Source organism: Canis lupus, chromosome 38, assembly GCF_003254725.2.
Source record: "Canis lupus dingo isolate Sandy chromosome 38, ASM325472v2, whole genome shotgun sequence".
Taxonomy (NCBI): Eukaryota; Metazoa; Chordata; class Mammalia; order Carnivora; family Canidae; genus Canis; species Canis lupus.
Genome location: NC_064280.1, coordinates 10,338,255 through 10,352,557, shown reverse-complemented (window position 1 = coordinate 10,352,557; position 14,303 = coordinate 10,338,255). Strand labels below are relative to the sequence as shown.

The window sequence follows — 14,303 nt, the reverse complement described above, 5'->3', positions numbered from 1 at the left end:
GGATGATTTATTAAGAACTAAGAATTCAACAGAAAATAAAAATCAATGCTCTGTCTCTTTATGGAATCAACATTTATTTTATGTTATTGGTTAAAATAAAGTACTAAGACACACCAATCGATTTGGATACATATTACTTAAGTCTACTCTAGGTAATTAATATCATTGATTTCTTGAGCATAAAATATATTGGTCAAATAAAAGTGTGCCTTTTTTAGTAAATATCAAAAGTGCAAATCAAAAATAAGGAGACTTTAAAAGTCTGCTGATAACAGATAGGCATGTAGAGTTAATGGACTGTGGTCCCTACAATCCATCAATTGTCACATAGCTGCTATCTAGTGATAAAATCAATGCAAGTGCTTTGAAATACACAGAACTGCTTCATTGAGAACTCTAACCTCAATATGTCATCACACAGGTATTTAAACATCAGGAGATGTAGAAAAGCTTCAAATGGTTTTGAACTTGTAAAGCCTGACAAAAGATTTATATATTTTACAGATTTGTTTTCTTCTAGCTCAATACACAATTTCAGAATATATCAATCCATCAACCATTCTTCTTCGAATGGTTGTGAATAAATTGTAGCCAGGAATTTTACTACATCTTACATTGACTAGTTAAATGAATGCCCTGACTTAAAAGGAGATAGGGAAAATGTATAACTCCCAGAGTACAGAGATAAGCTTCGTATCCAGTATCTGTTGTTAAGATATATGATTTTGAGTTTTAAAATTAAAGTCATCTTAAAACATTTCCCTTTAAATAATGTGATTTTCTGCATCAACACTCCCCAAAAGCAGTGATCTAAAAGTTATAGATGGGCTTAGAATGAATTTAAATTGAAATCCGATTTATATAGTGTGGAGAAATTTTAGTTCTAAAATAATCTATTTTGGTCCAGTGTGCTGGGAATAAGGATTGTTGTATAAACCTCACACAAGATTTTTAGTACAGCAGATTTAACTGCTATGTGGAGAAATTGTTGTTCCTCTGATTATTACATTGGAGCGAGATTGATTTATTTCCATGCCCCTGGGGTTAAGATGTTATTTCATCAGGATTCATGACTAGAACTAGAGAATTCTTTTGTAGTTAATTAAAAGTTGATTCACAATCAAAAGAATGTATATGCACAGAATACATAAGAGTAACACAACTCTTGATTAAAAAAATGGCATCAGTTATTTTTCAAACTCATAATTTTCTATGTGTTTTCACATGTTATCTTAATCATGTCAACACTATTAATATATGCACTACTGTTCAGTTTGGGAGCATTTGAGAAGGCTATACTTGGCAAATTCAGTTTCCCTATTTAGACAACTTAACATCTTGAACACATTTTATTTAATTCTGACAGTGTAATAAACTGAATGAACATGTGGTATAATTTCTATTTCATCGAGAAAACAAAGAACTGACTAGAAATTGATTGGGCCAAATGAATACAACTAAATATTAAGCAAGAGGATTACACAGAATATTTTGATCCTTGTGATGTTTTTATTTTTATTTTTTTTAAAGATTTATTTATTTATTTTTAGAGAGAGACACAGAGAGAGCACAAATGAGGGGAGGAGCAAAGGGAGAAGGAGAGAATACTGAAGCTGATTCTGCACTGAGCATGAAGCTCTACCTGGGGCTCAGTCACAGGACCCTGAGAGCATGACCTGAGCTGAAATCAAGAGTTGGTCACTTAACAACTGAGCCATCCATGCACCCCGCTGTTTTTATTTCTTTAATTCCATAGAATTATTTGGTTTGGGGGAACACACAAGTTCGTTATGTGTTTTGGATACTAACCCTTTATCAGATCTATCATTTGCAAATATCTTCTCCCATTTCATAGATTGCTTTTTAATTTTATTGATTGTTTCCTTCTTTGTACAGAGGTTTTTTGTTTTGTTGAAACCCCAGTACTTTATTTTTGTTTTCGTTTCCCTTGCCCTAGGAGTCCTATCTAGGAAGAAGTTGATGTGGCCAGTGTCAAAGAGGTTACTGCCTGTGTTCTCCTCTAAGATTTTGATGGTTTCCTGCCTCACATCCATTTTGAATTTATTTTTCTGTATGGAATAAGAAACTGTTTCACTTTCTTTCTTCTGCATGTTGCTGTCCAGTTTTCCCAACACCATTTATTGAAGAAACTCTTTTTTTCCCCCTATTGGATATTCTTTTCTGCTTTGAAGAAAATTAGCTGATCATATAGTTGTGAGGTCATTTCTTGGTTTTCTCTTCTGGTCTATTAATCTATGTGTCTGCTCTGTGCCACTACTGTACTGTCTTGATCGCTACAGCTTTGTAATATAACTTATAGTCTGGAATTGTGATGCTTCCAGCTTTGTTTTACTTTTCAAGGTTGCTTTGGCTATTTGGGGTCTTTAGTGGTTACATACAAATCTTAGGATTGCTGGTTCTAGCTCTGTGAAAAATGCTGATGAAGTTTTGATAGGGAGTGCATTAAACATATAGAATGCTTAGGGTAAGTGTAGATATTTTAATAATATTCTTCCAGTGCATTAGTGTGGAATGTTTTTCCTTTTCTTTATGTTGTCTTCAATTTCTTCCATCAGTCTTTTATAGTTTTCAGAGTAGAAGTCTTTTACCTCTTTATTTTATTAAGAGTTTATTCCTAGATATCTTATTGTTTTTGGTGCAATTGTAAATGAAACTGATTCCTTAATTACTCTTTCTGCTGCTTCATTACTAGTGTATAGAAGGCAGTAGATATCTTTATATTGATTTTGTATCCTGCGACTTTACTCAATTTGACCATCAGCTCTAGCAATTTTGTGGTGGAGTCTTTTGGGTTTTCTACATAGAGTATCGTGTCATCTGAGACTACTGAAAGTTTGATTTCTTCCTTGCCAATTTAGATGCCTTTTATTTCTTTTTGTTGTCTAATTGCTAAGTCTAGGACTTTCCTCTAAACAAAGTCTAAAGCTAGCAGAAGGAAGGAAATAATAAAGATTTGAGTAGAAATGAATGATATAGAAACTGAAAACAAAAACAGCAACAACAAAGCAATCGAACATATCAATGAAACCAGGAGCTGGTACTTTGAAAAAATTAATAAAATTGAGAAACCTCAAGCCAGACTTTTCAAAAAGAAAAGAGAAAGGATCCAAATAAGTAAAATCACAAATGAGGAAGGAGGAAATAACAAGCAACACCACAGAAATACAACCAATTATAAGAGAATATTATGAAAAAAACTATATGCCAACAAAAAGGACAACCCGGTAGAAATGGAGAAATTCCTAGAAACATATAAACTATTGAAACGGAAACAGGAAGAAATAGAAAACTTAAACAGACCAACAGCCAGCTAAGAAATTGAATCCATAATCAGAAATCTCCCATCAAACAAAAGTACAGGACCATATGGTATCACAGGCGAATTCTATCAAACATTTAAAGAAAAGTTAATACCTATTCTCAAATTATTCCAAAAAATAGAAAAGAAAGGAGAACTTCCAAATTCATTCTATGAGGCCAGAACCTGATAGGGCACCCTATTCAGAAAGGAGTGTCAAGGAAAATCCAAGACAACAAAAGAGACAAAAGCTGCAGAAGAAATTTTAGTTTCTGACATCTGCAGCTAAAGCAGATATTAAACACAGCATAAGTCCTAGCCAAATAAATATAAAACCAAACACCAGGAGCCTTTAGCCTTTAAACATAAAACCAAACACCAAGATTTACTACAGTTCCTAAAGTTAATATTATTGATTTTCAAAATTTGTCATAGGAATACACTATATCATTAGGAGTTGTGCCAAGTATATGTGTGTGTACTTGTTATTTAACAAGTAAATCAATAAATTGAGTTGTTTACTTAGGCCAGCTGCAAAGGGCTACTGGGCAAGCTCTCCAGCCAGTACCTTGGCACGCCACTGGCTCCAAGGCCCTTCTCTGCTCATCTCACTGTAGGTGGTGATAACATGATCAGCAAAAAGGATCAGGAGGTTCAGGGAAAGGAAGCATGACAATTCCCCATATAATCAGAGAAGAGAAGGGAAGGGTGTTAATTTATCTTCACCTGGGATGTTGGCCTTCAGATCATTTCAGCAGGAACTTAATGCAAAACACAACAAATAGGAGAGACTTAGTGGGGATATAACTACTCAAAGTAAAAGCTTGATTTTTCTTCTACATAGGGTTACAAGTGCTCTTGATATGGAAGAGATATTGACTGAATCGGTAAGTAAATTGGATGGTATTAGGCAAAAGATACCACAAGTACCCCCAGCAGCTCTCAGGAGAAGACATGCATCAAATCCATAGAGACATTACTACAGGACTGCAGGAATATGTGGAGGCTGTCTCCTATCAGCACTTCATCAAAACATGGTCACTTATCAGTATGGATGAAATTAAATGGTTGTTATTTACAACAGAAGAATATGAAAAGAAAATAAGACCCCCCTCCTCTGATGCAGAGGGGAAGCACTTTGGAAAATGAAGACTGAAAATCACACTGGTTGATTACCTTCTGTCATTCCCAGAAGGTGTTCTGAGAATGGCTATTTTAACTGGAGATTTGATGGAGATGTGTGTGAACAATATGGGGAATGGGGCATTGACACCCCCTTTGAAATGAGCCCATTTTTATGTCGTTTATAATGGGTATAATGGGTTTTCATTCATTGGATCTTGTGATATTTCTAAGAAGTTGTATACTTTGAAACACAGTTTGGCCAAAGCAAAGAATGCTTGTGATGCCTTGAAAGTCAGAAGTTCTGAAATTCCAAAAATAAATTGGCAGATGTCTTTTCAGTTAAAACAGAAATGATTGGGACACCTGGGTGGCTCAGTGATTGAGCGTCTGCCTTTGACTCAGGTGGTGATCCCAGGATCCAGGATAAAGTCCTGCATCAGGCTCCCCACAGGGAGCCTACTTCTCCCTCTGCTTATGTCTGTGGCCCTCTCTTTGTGTCTCTCATGAATAAATAACTTAAATCTTAAAAAAAAAAAAAAAAAAAAAAAAAGCAAAAATACAGAAAGGACTGATCAAGAAGAACACCTTACTCAGTTATTTTATTGAATACCATATTCAGTTATTCTTTTGAGAGACCATTTTGTGAGACTTTTAAAGTATTTTTAGTATGTCATTGGACTTTATTGTGACTTTTGCATAGAAATGTTTTCAGTTTTACTTGTTTTAAAATGTATACAAGCTGTACATAAAATTATTGAAACAAGTCATTTCTTATATCTTACTCAATAAAGTTTGCATACAATTGTTTGCATATATGCCAATTTGAATTTTTGCTGGCTAAACTTCCATCATTTATCTTTGAAATGGGAACATGCTTGAGTGCATTTTCTGCTATACCTATTTTAATTTACATTGTGTGATTTTTGGACTGGTAATATTTAATGGAAACCATGTGTTATTTAAATTGGTGATTTTGTTCTTATGCATGTTGTCTTGACTTTCATGTTTAAATTTCTTGGTAATATTTTGCCAAGCCTCCAAAATAAGTTTATTCCATAGAACAAGAATGAAAAATTATTAAGTTTCAGTATACTTAATTTTATGAGGTATTATCATGAGAATTCATTAAATATTCTGGCCAATTTTTAGGTCATATTTAATCCATTTAAAGTAGCCTTCCAAAAAATTGTTGGATACCCAGATTTTAGTTTTTAAATTTAATGTTTATCCTTTATCACAGAAAGTCTGATAGTGAATTAGAGCTAACATCATAATATTTTCACTGGTGTTTGAGTTCAATCCTATACCTGTACATATATCTGAAAAGTTTTAGTAATGATTATTAGTTGTTCTTTTGTTGTCATTATGGTACATTAGGATGTTTCTTATAGATGTATCTATAAGAAATTACATTTAAATAATTACAATGAAGTCTTAAATTTTTCAAATACTTAGTTAATTCAAACTTTTATAGTTGTCCAGTTGTGTTATTTGATAGTATAAAAAGTTGCCAAAGAAAATTTATCGTATACAATTCAGCAATAAGACAATTGCCAACACAGTCAGGAATAGCAATGGTAGTCTCTAATTATGTTTAGAATTGGAATTTACATACTAAAATTAGTTATAGATTATTCCCTGTGGTGTGAAACTGACTTGAGCATGACACTATTGGCTGACAACCAGACATTTCAATTGGGTTTGTGAATTTTGAGCATCTAAGATACTGGATTTTAGTTTTAGAAAGATTAGCTGCTCTGTTTCCAAGGACTTGATTCTTTGAAACTGAAATTTCCCCAAAAAAATCATGTGAAGGAAAATGTAGACATGCCTAATAAATTAGGTTGGTTGGTTTATTTTGGTGGTAGTAAGGTTTTTTTTTTTTTTTTTGGTTTCCCTATTCGAAGACATACTGCTAAAATATAATCTCATTACATAAACTTGTTTCTTCTGTCACTTGAAGTTAAATTTATAATGTTAAAAGTAAAATAATAAATACATTGGTGAATGTCTTATAGATGTTTAAAACTGAAGTCTTTAAAATCTTTAAAAAACAATTACATTAATTGATAATTCAATGCATGAATTAATGGGTTATTTTCTTTTAAACTATAGAATTCTGATAACCTTCTTACAAATATACAACTTCCCTTACAGAGACAGTAGTTTACAATACTAGTTTGTGATATTTTTAAGTAATTTACTTTCTCCTGAAAATGTGTTGGTTAATCATGGATTACATTTGGCCTTACTTTACAGATCTTAAGGGAACTTTTTCTTTTCTTTTCTTTTCTTTTTTTCTTTTCTTTTCTTTTCTTTTCTTTTCTTTTCTTTTCTTTTCTTTTCTTCTTTTCTTTTCTTTTTTTTCTTTTCTTTCTTTTTTTCTTTTCTTTTCTTTTTTTCTTTTCTTTTCTTTTTTTTTCTCCTTTTAGAAATAAGAGAAGGGGCAGAGGGAGAAGGAGAGAAAGAACCTTGAGCAGGCTCTATGCTCTGCTTGGAGCCCAAGGTGGGACTCAATCTCACAACTCTAAACTCATGACCTAACCCTAAATCAAAAGTCTTGTGCTTAATTGACTGAACCACCTAGACACCTCTTAAAGGGACTTTTTCTTAACCAAAGTAAGTAACTAGCCAGATAATATTGTCTTTGCTAAAAGCCAAATGTTTGGGGATGCCTGGGTAGCTCAGTGGTTGAGCATTTGCCTTTGGCTCAGGGCATGATCCTGGAGTCCTAATCGAGTCCCACATCAGGCTCCCCTCAGGGAGCCTGCTTCTCCTTCTGCCTATGGCTCTGCCTCTCTCTCTCTCTCTCATGAATAAATAAATAAAATCTTTAAAAAAAATGTTTGTGTTGCCCTAGATTCATATGTTAAAAACTAATGCCCCATGTAATGATATTTGGAGGTGGGACTTTGAGAAGTCATGAGGGTGGAAATCTCATGGATGAGATTTGTGTACTTCTAAAAGAAACTCCAGAGAGCTCCCTTGCTTCTTCTGCCATGTGGGGATACAGCAAGAATACAGCCATTTATGAACCGGAGTGTGGCCCTCACCATACACTGACTCTATCTATGGGCAACTTGATTTTTGACTTCCAGTCTCCAGTACTATAAGATATAATTGTTGTTATTTAATCCATACAGTCTATGGTATTTTGTTATGGTAACCCACATGGACTAAAACAGATACTGGTTCTAAGAAGTGGAATACTTCTGTAAACAATAACTAGAGATCAAGAGGCAGCATTGGGCCTAGAGAAAGGATAGAACCTAGAAGAGTTTCGTAGTTATGCTAGAAAAAGCCTATATTGCCATGGACCTACACCTTTAAAGGCAATCCTGGTGACAGCTTCTTCAAGCCTCAAACGTGGAGAATATTTATGTAATCCTGAATAGAGTATTGGTACAAATAAGAGCAGTAAAGGCCATTCCAGTGAGGTCTCAGACGAAAATGTTGAACATATTATTGGAAAGTGAAGGCAAGGCAAACTTTGTCATAGAGCATCAGAGACTTTATTTGTGTTTGCCTTTTATTACTTTGTGGAAGGTAGAACTTGTGGGTAATTAGGTTGGCTATTTGAAGCTATTTTTAAGCAAAATGTTGAAGGTTGGCTTGTTTCCTTCTGATTGCTTATAGTAAACTATGCGAAGAGAGAAGTGACTTAAGGATTGAATTGTTAAGAAAAAAAGGAAGTAGAACTTAAAATTGGGGGAAATTCTCAATCTATCCATATTGCAAAATATGAGAACACTAAGGGTGTGGCCAGTTGACCATTTGATAAGAAGATTTGTACTCATACAAAGTCAGCCATCTCAATAGAAACCAGGAGCTATTGTTTAAGACCATGGAAGAACGATGCCAAAGGCATTTCAGAGATCATCAGGGCTGCCTCACGGATCACAGGCCCAGAATGCAAGGGCCTGGGAAACAATGCAGTTTCAAAGGAGGAGCCATGCTTCTGGGATCCAGCAGCACACTTCCCTGCATGATGCCAGTTGCCACTTATCTTTGCACGCTCCCTTCACTCTCTGGCACCAGGCTCCTCCACTGTCCCAGGTATGGTTTTGGTAAGCCCTAGTGCAGTAATGGCCTCCCCTCAGGAGTGCACAGCAAGCAATTCAGCATCATCCTTCAGCCACAATCATCACCAGAGAGCAGAGTGTAAAAGTCCAAGGCTCATGTCTGCCTCCACCTGGATTTCAAAAGATGAGGCCACCTGTCAGACTGGGGAGAGCCAGGCAGAAAGCCATGATAGGGCTGTCCCCCGGAGGCGTGGGAGTGACCCTGCAACCCCAGAGGGTCATGAAGACAGAGCTTTGAGCTAAAGAGAGTCACTTTTGAGATTTGAGGTTCATTATTTTCCCCATTAGATTTGAAACTTACCTTTACCTCTTTCTTCTTTCTTCTTTCTCCCTTTTGAGATGGAAATGTTTCTCTTATGTATGTCCTACCATTGTATTTTGGAAGCATGTAATGTATTTGGCTTTACAAGATTCACATCTGAAAAGCAATTTTTTTTTTTTTTTTTTTTGCCTCAGGATGAGTCATACATACAGTCTTGCCTGTGTCTGATTTTGGTGAAATTTCATACTTTAGACTTTGAGTTGCTGTTGAAATAACTTAAGACTTTTGGGGCTGTTCAGATGGAATAAATTTATTTTGCATGTGACGAGAACATGAATTTTGGAGACCAGGGCAGAATTCTGGAGACTGTGACCCCTCAAAATTCATATGTTGAAACCTAATCCCCAGTGTGATGGTATTTGGAGGTAGGATTCTTGGGAGGTGATCAGATCATGACAGCAGAATCTTCATAAAGGAAATTAGTGCTCTTATAAAAGACCCCAGAGAACTCTCTTGCCCTTCTGCTACCTGAAGACACCTGGAGAAGAAAGCCATTTCTGAACCAGAAAGCAGACCCTTCCTGGATATGAATCTTTTTTTTTTTTTTTTTCCTGGATACGAATCTGCCTGCATCTTGATCTTGGACTTTCCGCCTTCAGAATTGTAAGATATAAGTGTTTGCTGTTTAAGCCACCCAATAGATAATATTTTTCTTATAGCATCCCTAATAGACTTACACTATCACTCATTCCTCTCATCAGTTCACTTAAAAGCAACACAGAACATCAGTACTTCCTCCTTCACCACGGTCCCAAAGCATAAACCTATTCTACCTTTATTTTCTATTAAGAAAATACAACAAAAATAAATAATTGCATGTAAAAAATTTTAGAAATACAAAATATGGCACTTAAAAACATAACCAAATTAGCATTTAACCTGTAATCAACTTAACCAATTTTTAGATCTTTACTTTTTCCATCAGAATATTTTTGCTTCTTTTCATTTTCTTTCATTGTTTCTGTTTCTGACTCTCTCTCCCTCTCTCACTTTGAATTTCCTTCTCTCTCCAGTTATCTTCATTCATTATTACTGGAAAAAAATGATAAGACAATAAGAAACTGTACACTTAAAAATCTGCGATTGTGGTTTTATTGTACAAGTTTATACCAATCTTTTGTTTTTATAGGTGGATTGCTTTATTTATTTAGGTGTTTAGGCAAAAACATAAGTAAGAAAGAGATTGTTGCTGTAAAGGGAGTAATGAGGAATATGTTCTATCTGGAAAAATCTGTATCAAGTTTCCTGACTAAGAAATTTCACAAAATTTAATAATAAATGAATAGTCTCTGGGTTATATTGAGAAAAACTCATTTGAGAGTTATCAGAATTACCTTTTGACCACAAAATGTTAGGAAAAAAGTTATAAATCATAGAAGTCAGCATTATTGGATCTGTAAGAAATTGTATTAAATCAAGGTTATATATATTAAACATAAAGTATATCCATAACTTATTTATTACAAACCATACATTTCTATTTGTTCACATCAGTGAAATATAGATGAGATGGTGAAATGAATTAATTATGAATCACTTCCTATTGAATGAATGCTAATGTTATAGTTATTGATTTTTTTCCATGATTTTTCCCCTCAAATTCTAGAGAAAATGTCCTTCAATTTCACTTTAGCCTTGTTATTACAGTCTATGAATGTATATTTGCATTATTGGGTATTCCAGCCAATTAGACCCTTTATAAGTATACTCTGAATATGTATTTTTACCTTTAGCTCTGAAGACCTATTTTTTTTTTTCTTTTTAAAGTAAAGCTTGGGACTCCTGTTTAGCTCAGTCGGTTGAGTATCTGACTCTTGATTTTAGCTCAAGTCATGATCTCAGAGTGGTGGGACTCAGCCTTGTGTTGGGCTCCACACTCAGTGCAGAGTCCACTTATTCCTCTCCCTCAAAGATCACAGGATGTAGAAAGAAAAATCACACTATGTGAAATCTAATACCCTCATTTGTCAATCATTTCTGTAGAACATAAAATTATATGGCTCAACATTTCCAGTCTTCCTAAACTGTGTTTAAATCCTGATATCACACTGTATTAAAAATGCTTACTTGGAGTAAGCTATCCCAAGCTATTTAAGTTTCCAATACATCACATAGCTTGTAGAAGAGCCCCATAGGCTGCTGTGAGAATTAAATTAGGTAATTCATATACAGCTCCTTACATTTACAATAACAAAATACAAATAATGCTAACCACTGTTACTTATGTTTAGGTCATTATTTTTATTATGCCTTTGCTGTTACTTGTGTTTTATCTCTGACATTGGAAAAAATAGTACTATATTAACTTAAAAATACCTCAGAATTGGGAGACCTAGGTCACACAGTTAAACATCTTACTCTTGGTCTCAGCTTAGATCTTGATCTCAGGGTCATGAATTCAAGCCTCACATTGAAAAAAGCCCTTACTGAAAACTAACTAACTAACTAACTAACTAACTAACTAACTAACTAACTTCTCTATCTATTTGGCCAGAGAATGGTGTAAGGAGGAAACTGTGCCTAGAAAGGACTTTCAGACCTTTCTGCCCTTGAAAAGCATGATATTTAAATCCATATTTCAAATAAGAAATTTTATTTAATGTCACAAAAACACCATTTTTATTTTTCCATATCAACTTCCTGTTGGTCTACTATAAGTGAAACTTTGGAAACTTGGATTTATCTATAAATTATAGGATGTTAGGCCCTCCTCTTTAACTTAGAATGACTATATTAACATGATTAATATTGTAATGCCTTAGGCAAACATCATCACTCTCTTCTTTTCCATTGACTCTAAAATTTATTGATCCACAGTGACCAAAACTGACTACACATTATTACTCTCTTTGTAATATTTTCCACTAGGATGGAAACCATATTGAGTAACCTTCCATACTTATAAACTTCTCAAACCCATACCAAGTGAAAATGGCTAATTAATTCCATAAAACATAACAATGTGTTTTACAACCAGAGGACAACTCTAACACTGAATAAAAATCATGAGGACAATATAGAATAATTCACACAATCAAGAAATACCTGAGTCAAAACACATGTAAATTAGCTTATAAATAGGCTCACACAAATAAACACTTCTTTTACTTAGACAACTTAAGTCTATACTTCTATTTCAAAATCATATTCTATCACAAATATGAGTTGCAAATACTCCAATAAACTTGCCCTAGGAATTTTGAGATATTCTATTGTACTCTGATTTGAATGAAAAAAATTTCATGTAAAACCAAGCAAAAGCTTATGATGGATTAACTGACCTTTAAACCACACATACATAAGCTTTTAGTTAAAATGATTCTCAATCTGGAATATCATCCTGGGTATGTATGAATATTCATTTTCACAGATAATAAGGATTCAAATCTTCAATGTAAATTCAGATCAGATAATTCAGATCTGATGCATGTAAGCTGAATTTATTAGGTAATTACATTTTCATTCAGTTATATACTTTAGTGAAAACATCTAATTATGCTTTTATAGCATCAATATGGTTTGGTCATTTATACATTTTTTCACTATATGTATATGATATGATATACATACTTATATCCGTATTACACATTACATTATTCACATCTAGTAGATATATTTATAGGTAAATATAGAAATAAAATATATAACATCATTACATATCTATATTTATCTTAAACATTCTGTAATATACATATCTGTATTATATATAAATTAAAACATGTAATTGATGTCTGACATATATATATATATAGAGAGAGAGAGAGAGAGAGAGAGAGACAAAGACAGAGGTAGAGTATTTAATATTGTCTAAGGTAAAGATAGTTCAGATAAACTCTATTCCCACCCTTACTGCATTAGGTGGTTATAATTTAAAATAGACTTTGGGGATCCCTGGGTGGCTCAGCGGTCTAGCACCTGCCTTTGGCCCAGGGTGCGATCCTGGAGTCCCAGGATCGAGTCCCGCATCAGGCTCCTGCATGGAGCCTGCTTCTCCCTCTGCCTGTGTCTCTGCCTCTCTCCCTCCCCCCTGCCCCCGTCTCTCATGAATAAATAAAATCTTAAAAAAATAAAAAATAAAATAAATAAAATAGACTTTTTAAAACTTAACACTTTTTACAAATTAATCATTTAACCTAAAATTAATTTCTTTGGAAAATTAATTATTACTATTGCTTTAAGAAATAGTTGGAGAATCATTGTAAGGACTTAAAGAGGTATCAATAATGTCTTCCCCCCCAAAAAAAGAAATAAAACATTTTATGGGCAAAAATCAATACTACTTCCAAGGTCTAGATTATTTCCATGCTCTATAAACTCTGAGCATACCATAATAGAGAAGATTAATAAAAAGTTTTTAATTAGTCTACTTTTCATAAAACATCATAAGCAAAATTAAGCAATATACAGTAAACTCTGAATCAGCATTTATAAAGTAATGGACAGAAAAAAATGTATTAATATGCAAAAAAATCCTATTAACCACTTTAAACAGTTAAGGGATAACTATATGAGGTTTAGATTGAATTTATAAAAGAATATGCCCAGAGGGAAATCATATAAAAGTTATAATAAGAGATAAAATATCTGAAAAAATAAAATTACAGCTTGACATCTTATTTGTATTATCATATAAACATTTAAAATTTAGTATCCAAATAATAGTGTGAAGAAATAACTACCCTTACATTACTCTAGTTCTAAGTTATTACATGTTTTTTAGACAATTGTCAATGTTTGTCAAAAGTCTTCAACTAATCTGATACTGTAATTCTATTTCTTAGAATATATTTCAAAGGCATAATTTAAGAGAAATGTTGAAATGTACATATGAAGATGATACTGCAGTATTAATCATATAAGTAAATATATAATACCTAAATTTCTAATAATTATATATTGATCACAATGATGATAGCAGCTAACATTTATTATATACTTATTATAGACTAGCAATAAATATTTTCTCATGTAAGCATAATAGCCTCATTTCATGCAGTTATTTTAAAGAATCTGAGAGAGGTACTTGGGTGGCCTGGTTGGTTGAGAGTCTGACTCTTGATCTGGGGTCAGGTCCTGATCTTGGGGTAGTGGGATCAAGCCCCAAATCAGGCTCTGTGCTCAGCAGGGAGTCTGCTTCTTTCCCTCTCCCTTTCCTTCTACCCATCACCCTGCTCACACTTTCTTTCCCTTGCTCTCTAAAATTAATAAATAAATCTTTAAATAAGAACCTGAAAATCAGAAAGCTAAAATAATTTGCTATGTAATATATAATAGAAAAGCCACAAGTATGTAATTGAACCCCAAATTTCTTTATCTCTCATTAACCATTTTTATTTCATCAAAACAAAATACTAATTAATACATTGATTAGATACTTTCTGATAATTATATGTGATATCATACAATGCAACCTTTAAGGTAAAGATGATTATAATAATCTGAGAAAATTCTGGTA

The 14,303-nt window shown here is 33.6% G+C and overlaps 2 pseudogenes; both read left to right on the top strand.

Moving 5' to 3' along the window:
* Nucleotides 1–407: 407 nt before the first annotated feature.
* LOC112642845 (translin-associated protein X-like) lies at nt 408–5,009 on the top strand (annotated as a pseudogene).
* Nucleotides 5,010–8,529: 3,520 nt separating this feature from the next.
* The window catches only part of LOC112642846 (splicing factor 3A subunit 1-like), a 94,642-nt pseudogene continuing 88,868 nt past the window's right edge, over nt 8,530–14,303 (top strand).